This window comes from Staurois parvus, unplaced genomic scaffold, assembly GCF_062004578.1.
Source record: "Staurois parvus isolate SC_StPar_1 unplaced genomic scaffold, SC_StPar_1.0 ptg003189l, whole genome shotgun sequence".
Lineage (NCBI taxonomy): Eukaryota > Metazoa > Chordata > Amphibia > Anura > Ranidae > Staurois > Staurois parvus.
The window spans coordinates 26200-35065 of record NW_028320985.1 but is presented as its reverse complement, the minus strand read 5'-3'; the positions used below and the strand labels follow the sequence as shown (position 1 = coordinate 35065).

The 8866-nt window shown below is 48.5% G+C and overlaps 1 long non-coding RNA gene across 1 annotated transcript; it reads right to left on the bottom strand.

Moving 5' to 3' along the window:
- Nucleotides 1-4537: 4537 nt before the first annotated feature.
- LOC149428498 (uncharacterized) lies at nucleotides 4538-8652 on the bottom strand. Its single transcript, XR_016310724.1, has 2 exons — nucleotides 8514-8652; nucleotides 4538-4822 (listed from the first exon to the last, which is right to left on the bottom strand). It is a non-coding gene; the product is annotated as an uncharacterized LOC149428498 (long non-coding RNA).
- Between the last annotated feature and the right edge of the window lie 214 nt (nucleotides 8653-8866).

Below are 8866 nucleotides of genomic sequence, written 5' to 3'. Positions count from 1 at the left end.
TGGCTTCATTCACTGCTCGGAGGTCCTGTATCATCCTGTACTTCTCTGGTTCTCCTTTGGGTGTCTTCTTTTCTTATCGGGAACAAAAGCGTATTACATGGAGAGGTACAAGGTATGAGTGCACCATTTGCCACAAGGGACTTGACCTGCTTCGAAATGGCCTTGGATTGCGCTGGTTTCAGTGGGTACTGTGGTTTCCTGGGTAGGGGAGCTCCAGGCTTCAGTTCCACCATAATTGGGGGTACCTTTTTAAACGTCCAATATCTTCGGGTCCTGTGGACCATAGACAACTTGGGATTCTGCTCAGCACATCCGGTGCCACGTAGAATGTACCATTGACTTGTAAGACCGGACACACTGGGTAGAGGCGGCTCACTCAAGGCGTTGGCCTTCCATTTGTCTAATTTTGGTGTACCAATATGGCCGCCTCCAGGAAGTGTACTGGGCTGGGCAGGAAGGGACAAAACAGGAGCAGCAAAATGGCTGCCATCAGGAAGTGTACTGGGCAGGGCAGGAAGGGACAAAACAGGAGCAGCAAGATGGCTGCCTTCAGGAAGTGGGCTGGGCAGGGCTGGGGTGGTGGGCATAAAGTAGGCGTTAGATGAAGGGCAGTGCTGTCCCTCCCCTCCTCCACCCCACATTCCAACATAGGGCGGTGGTTTTAGCACACACTTCCATTTACAATTTTGTGATACAAATACATTATACAATTGCCATTTTCCTGAATTTCTTCCAACTATCCTTCTTTATACAACACTTTTCCAGTTCTGTACCAAACTTCTGTCGCGTTCAGCAAACCTTTTTTCACATAACATTCCTCTCTGTTCCTACAATGATTTATGCCAGTCCTGACCTTCAGCTTACAAACTTTCGCTACTTTAGATAACTTTAACTGCTTCACTTCCTTCACAATATGACATGCCAGTAATCCTTTTCAATATTTTAACACATTAATGGTACACATAAACAGTTTTTTTTTTTTTTTTTTTTTTTTTTCCTGTAGCAATACCTGTTCTGTCCACTACTCTTTGTGGATAACTTCGGCTACATTATACCAAACTTCTTGCTGTCTTCAGCACATGTTTGTCAACTAAGACATCTTTCTTCTCTTTTTTTTTTTCTCATACCTCCTTATCTTTGATTCCACATACTTTCTAACTTAACTATTCCCTTTAACATACTGCTCCCCCTCCCTCTGTGCAACCAGGTCACGTGCTAACATTCCTTTCTAGGGGTCTTATCAGTGTCTGACCCATCTCCTCCTGTCCCTGGTCCTTCCTAACAAATCTAAGACACTTCACAGGCTGCTGTCCAGACTTTCCTTAACCCTTAACAAACCCCAACCTTCTGTTATGAATGGCAAACATTAGCTTACAGACACACATTTAGGACATAACATAGCAGTCTATCTTGGTGGGCTCTGAGTACAGACCACTGAGTAACTCATCGTAACCCACACAAACAGTTACGGCACCCGCTGTCACACTACCGTGACGCATATCCGACACCTCCTCTGTTGTGGTCAACACACAAGGTTACCACACACCCAGAGAAATTATGTGTCAAAACCCTCAGTAGGTCCACTCCTCTTCCACCTCAAGACTGATACATAAAAACACACAACAGAGACCCAGGTAACAGATAAGCACATGCAGGTATATTTAAATAAACTCCGGGCATACAAGGTTACCTGCCTTTAGTGACCTTTAGCAGCCGTACTAGGCACAGGTATGAATCAACAACAAAGACAGGATAAGCAATGGTAAGATAGCAAAATATATCTTACCATGCTCTGAGAGGTGATCAAGCTCTCCGGCCTGTCCAGTTTGACTGACACCGAACGCCTTTTCATGGCGGCTGGCTGCAGGTTCATTATTCAGTTCCCGGGTTTCTTGGCACCAAATTGTTTTAGTCATGGACTTAATCATCCAGTGCTTATCTGTTCCTGTCCAAAATTTATGACGCTGGCCAGCTTTTGGAATGTGCGCACATAAAGAAACTCACACTGACACGTTTGGTCTGTGAAAACTTCTCTCTAATTTATTGAAATGAAACCGTGAGCTTATATATGAAAAATGATGCGAACATCACGTGATAACAGCATAAGCATTATATTAGTCTTTGATTGGTCACTTTACACGAAAACAATCTCCGTCATGGTATAGGTGTGATCTTCTTCAGTCTTATCTTAAAAAGAGAAAAACATTCTTTTGTCTTCCAAATCACACGATGGGAGGGGGTCTGTTCCTGTGAGCAAATATTTCTTAAGCAAGGATTTCTTAAAGTACCACAAAGCCCAGCAGGCAGAAAATATTCACACAACATATGTATTAAAGTATAAAAGTAAATATTTATAAAACTTATAGAAATAGCGTATATATATATATATATTCAATAGGAAACGAAATAGGCATTTTACCAAATCCATCACATTCCTCCCACTGATACCAATGATGGGGAACTATTCCTCCCACTAACACCAATGATGGGGCAATATTCCTCCCACTGACACCAATGATGGGGCACTATTCCTCCCACTGACACCAATGATGGGAAACAATTCCTCCCACTGACATTAACAATGGGAACTATTCCTCCCATTGGCACCAATGATGGGGCACTATTCCACCCACTGACACCAATGATGGGGCACTATTCCTCCCACTGACACCAATGATGGGGCACTATTCCTCCCACTGACACCAATGATGGGGCACTATTCCACCCACTGACACCAATGATGGGGCACTATTCCTCCCACTGACACCAATGATGGGGCACTATTCCTCCCACTGACACCAATGATGGGGCACTATTCCTCCCACTGACACCAATGATGGGGCACTATTCCTCCCACTGACACTAATGATGGGGCACTATTCCTCTCACTGACACCAATGATGGGGCACTATTCCTCCCACTGATACCAATGATGGGGAACTATTCCTCCCACTAACACCAATGATGGGGCACTATTCCTCCCACTGACACCAATGATGGGGCACTATTCCTCCCACTGACACCAATGATGGGAAACAATTCCTCCCACTGACACCAATGATGGGGCACTATTCCCCCCACTGATACCAATGATGGGGCACTATTCCACCCACTGACACCAATGATGGGGAACAATTCCTCCCACTGACACCAATGAGGCACTATTCCTCCCACTGACACCAATGATGGGGCACTATTCCTCCCACTGACACCAATGATGGGGCACTATTCCTCCCACTGACACCAACGATGGGGCACTATTCCTCCCACTGATACCAATGATGGGGCACTATTCCTCCCACTGACACCAATGATGGGCACTATTCCTTCCACTGACACCAATGATGGTGCACTATTCCTCCCACTGACGCCAATGATGGGGCACTATTCCTCCCACTGACACCAATGATGGGGCACTATTCCTCCCACTGATACCAATGATGGGGAACAATTCCTCCCACTGACACCAATGATGGGGCACTATTCCTCCCACTGACACCAATGATGGGACACTATTCCTCCCACTAACACCAATGATGGGAAACAATTCCTCTCACTGACACCAATGATGGGGCACTATTCCCCCCACTGATACCAATGATGGGGCACTATTCCACCCACTGACACCAATGATGGGGCACTATTCCTCCCACTGATACCAATGATGGGGCACTATTCCTCCCACTGACACCAATGACGGGGCACTATTCCTCCCACTGATACCAATGATGGGCCACTATTCCCCCCACTGACACCAATGATGGGGTATTATTCCTCCCACTGATACCAATGATGGGGCACTATTCCTCCCACTGACACCAATGATGGGGCACTGTTCCTCCCACTGACACCAATGATGGGGCACTATTCTTCCCACTGACACCAATGATGGGGCACTATTCCTCCCACTGACACCAATGATTGGGCACTATTTATCTCACTGACACCAATGATGGGATACTATTCCCCCCACTGACACCAATGATGGGGCACTATTCCTCCCACTGACACCAATGATGGGACACTATTCCTCCCACTGACACCAATGATGGGGCACTATTCCTCCCACTGACACCAATGATGGGGCACTATTCCTCCCACTGACACCAATGATTGGGCACTATTTATCTCACTGACACCAATGATGGCATACTATTCCCCCCACTGACACCAATGATGGGGCACTATTCCTCCCACTGACACCAATGATGGGACACTATTCCTCCCACTGACACCAATGATGGGGCACTATTCCTCCCACTGACACCAATGATGGGGCACTATTCCTCCCACTGACACCAATGATTGGGCACTATTTATCTCACTGACACCAATGATGGGGCACTATTCCCCCCACTGACACCAATGATGGGGCACTATTCCTCCCACTGACACCAATGATGAGGTTCCCAATGCACATGTCTATCAGAGCTCAGTTTGTGACTCCCCCACACCACCCTATTGGTCCCCCATTACCGGCTGGTATCTCTCACTCATTAACACAAAGGCAATCCGGGGGAAAACAACAACACAGAAATTGTTCAGCACATCCCCTTTATTCTCAGCAGGATGGTTTCATTTTGTTCAGCACTTTATATCTGCTTCATCCGATTATATCCCAGGTCACATGGGGCCACACGGGGTCCTTGAATCGGCCAATCCCGAGGATGGTTTTGGTGACTTTGTGGTACAATATCATGATGAACGGGCGATTAACATTGAACGGGGGGACTGGAGGCGGGGCTAAGTTTAATATGCCAGAAGTCGCAGCGCTGTCCGTCGTCCCTCTCTCCTCCAATCTGATATGAGATCGGTGGAAAACCTGTCAACACAAAAAAGTCAAGGAATGAACTTAAAAAAGTTAAAAGAATGCAAAATTAAAAAAAACAAACAAACCTTAAAAAAAAAAAAAAAAAGATTGGGGGACTAAGATAAATGAAAGACACTAGGAGAGTGGACTTCTGAAGAGGGATTGAGGGGGGGCCAGGATGTGTGCTAGTAGGGGTAAATGAAGGGATTTGTGCGATGAGGGGACACTTTTTTGGGGGGGTTATTGCTAGCAGAGGGGGTTTGGGGGGGATTTGTGCTGAGAGAAGGGGATTTGTATTAGAAGAGGGGGAATTGGAGGAGGAATTTGTACTAGGAAAATGGATTTCTGTTAGGAAGGGGGATTGGGGGGGGGGGGGGCAGGATGTGTTCTAGAGGGGGAAATTTTTTTTGGGGGGGTTTAGTGCAATTAGGGGGGAATTGGGTGGGACTTGTGCTGAGAGAGAGTGGGGTTTGGGGGAATTTGTACTAGAAGGGGAGACTTGGAGGGGGGATTTATACTAGGAGAATGGATTTTTGTTAGGAAGAGGGATTTGGGGGGAGGGGATTTGTGCTAGTAGGGGTGATTGAAGGGATTTGTGCAAGGAGGGGAAATTTGGGGAGGGGGGGATTAGTGCTAGCAGAGGGGATTGGGAGGTGATTTGTGCTGATGGAGGGGGATTTGGGGGGATTTGTACTAGAAGGGGAGATTTGGAGGGGGGATTTATACTAGGAGAGTGGATTTCTGTTAGGAAGAGTGATTTGGGGGAGGGAATTGTGCTAGTAGAGGTGATTGAAGGGATTTGTGCTAGGAGGGGAGATTTGGGGAGGGGGGGGTGTAGTGCTAGCAGAGGGTATTTGGGGGGGGGGGATTTGTGCTGAGAGAAGGGGATTTAGGAGGATTTGTACTAGAAGGGGTGATTTGGAGAAGGGATTTGTACTAGGACAGTGGATTTCTGTTATGAAGAGGGATTTGGGAGGGGATTTGTGCTACTAGGGGTGATTGAAGGGATTTGTGCTAAAACGGGAATTTTTTTGGGGGGGGGGGATTAGTGCTAGCAGAGGGGATTTGGAGGGATTTGTACTAGAAGGGGCGATTTGGAGGGCGGATTTGTACTAGGATAGTGCATTTCTGTTAGGAAGAGGGATTTTGGGGGGTGGAAGATTTGTGTGTATGGGGAGGGGGTGGGGATTAGTGCTAAGAGAGGGAGAATTTGTGCCGGGAGAGGGAAATTGGAGGGATAAAGGCAAGGCTGCTGTTAGAAACCATACGGGGCTAACCCGACTCTCCCCCCGACAAATACGCACAGTTTACTATACTTCAGTTATGAATGAACACAGGAAGTGATCAGTACTGATCACTCACTGTGTTCATTCCAGAAAGGATATGGCTGGTAAATGTAACCTTCCCCCACTCTCCATTCTGAAGGAGCCTATTGTGTGCTTGCAGAGCAGAGAGATTTTTTTCCTTTTATGGGGTAGCGGCGGCGGGCATCGTGATTGATGTTGGATCTACTTCGGGGGACATTTTCTTTACTTTTAATTTTTAATAAAGGACTTGTCAAAGACTGTCTTCTGTCTTTTTTTACAATACACTTTTTTTGTGAATAGGTAGTGGTACCATGTCCCCCATACTCATTCACATGGGGTGGGGGGTCAGGATCTGGGGCTTCCAGATTCTAAAAAGCCCCCTGCCCACAGACCCCCACAACCAAAGGCCATGGTTGTGGGGAAGAGGCCCTTATGCCCATCAACACGGAGACAAGGTGCTCCTCCCCCCTTACACCTAGCAACCAGCTATATGTCCCCTCGCCTGTCCACACACAGAGCAGAGAGGGGTGCTTGGGGTGTGGAGGTGAGCAGAGAGGGGTGTTTGGGGTGTGGAGGTGAGCAGAGAGGGGTGTTTGGGGTGTGGAGGTGAGCAGAGAGGGGTGTTTGGGGTGTGGAGGTGAGCAGAGAGGGATGTGGAGGTGAGCAGAGAGGGGTGTTTGGGATGTGGAGGTGAGCAGAGAGGGGTGCTTGGGGTGTGGAGGTGAGCAGAGAGGGGTGTTTGAGGTGTGGAGGTGAGCAGAGAGGGGTGTTTGGGGTGTGGAGGTGAGCAGAGAGGGGCGTTTGGGGTGTGGAGGTGAGCAGAGAGGGGTGTTTGGGGTGTGGAGGTGAGCAGAGAGGGGTGTTTGAGGTGTGGAGGTGAGCAGAGAGGGGTTTGGGATGTCGAGATGAGCAGAGAGGGGTGTTTGGGGTGTGGAGGTGAGCAGAGAGGGGTTTGGGGTGTGGAGGTGAGCAGAGAGGGGTGTTTGGGGTGTGGAGGTGAGCAGAGAGGGGTGTTTGGGGTGTGGAGGTGAGCAGAGAGGGCTGTTTGGGGTGTGGAGGTGAGCAGAGAGGGGTGTGGAGGTGAGCAGAGAGGGGCGTTTGGGGTGTGGAGGTGAGCAGAGAGGGGTGTTTGGGGTGTGGAGGTGAGCAGAGAGGGGTGTTTGGGGCGTGGAGGTGAGCAGAGAGGGGTGTTTGGGGTGTGGAGGTGAGCAGAGAGGGGTGTTTGGGGTGTGGAGGTGAGCAGAGAGGACCAGCTGCCCGAGTGCTCTATCATCTATGGGCCGTACACAAGGACTTGCAGCTTTTATATACCAGTGACATCACCGATATGGGCGCACGCGGTGTTACTGTTTGGACGCAACTTTTGTATTGCAATTGTTATTATTGTCTGAAATAAACATTTGTACTTTTTTATACATTGGTTATGTTTCCTATTATGGAACACTTAGAGTCCCCTTACCTGTATTCCCATCTCTCCTATAGGGGGGGGGAAATTATTTGCTCTATGCATTCCCTATAGAAGAGGTCTCCAAACCGTGAGCCCATGGGCCGGATGTGGCCCTTTGACAGCTTTTAACTGGCCCTTGGGGCACTATTCCTTTGAATGATACAGGGCACTATTCCTCCCACTGACACCAATGATGGGGCACTATTCCTCCCACTGACACCAATGATGAGGCCCTTTCCCCCCCACTGACACCAATGATGGGGCACTATTCCTCCCACTGACACCAATGATGGGGCACTATTCCTCCCACTGACACCAATGATGGGGCACTATTCCTCCCACTGACACCAATGATGGGGCCCTTTCCCCCCCACTGACACCAATGATGGGGCACTATTCCTCCCACTGACACCAATGATGGAGCACTATTCCTCCCACTGACACCAATGATGGGGCACTTTCCCCCCACTGACACCAATGATGGGACACTATTCCTTCCACTGACACCAATGATGGGACACTATTCCTCCCACTGATACCAATGATGGGGCACTATTCCTTCCACTGACACCAATGATGGGACACTATTCCTCCCACTGACACCAATGATGGGGCACTATTCCTCCCACTGACACCAACATTGGGGCACTATTCCTCCCACTGATACCAATGATGGGACACTATTCCTCCCACTGATACCAATGATGGGGCAATACTCTTCCTTTTACTGACCACCACCCCTGAGGCCATGTTTATTCTCACTGATGCTGGGCCTGAGACATATTCTAACCCCACTGACCACAATCCGGCCCCCCTGAAGCCTGAAGTACAGTAAACTGGCCCTTTGAATGACAAGTCTGGAGCCCCCCCCCCCGCTCTATAGGGATGGCGCCTGTTATAGGATTACCATACTTCATCCACATATTAAATATGAAAGAAAGATACTCACTGAGGAAACGCTGAACTTCTCTTTCTTTGAGATCCCGGAGAAGTCGGCGCTGTTCTCATCGAACATACTCCACATGCCCATGCGTCGCAGTGCGCGATCCACGATCACCGGGGTGTTGAAGATCATTTTGGGTAAGAAGAGTTCCACCAAACTGTGAAGGAAAATACACATCGGTGTCTGTATCAGCGATACCAACCATCCCCCGCTCTCCCAATGAGGCAAAAAAAGGGGTTTGAAAGCTACAGCAACCCCATCAGCCAATCAGAATGAGCTGATCTCACCCCATCAGCCAATCAGAATGAGCCGATCTGATCTGATTCTAAGGTTCAAAGCTGAATTGAAGGAAACCAGAG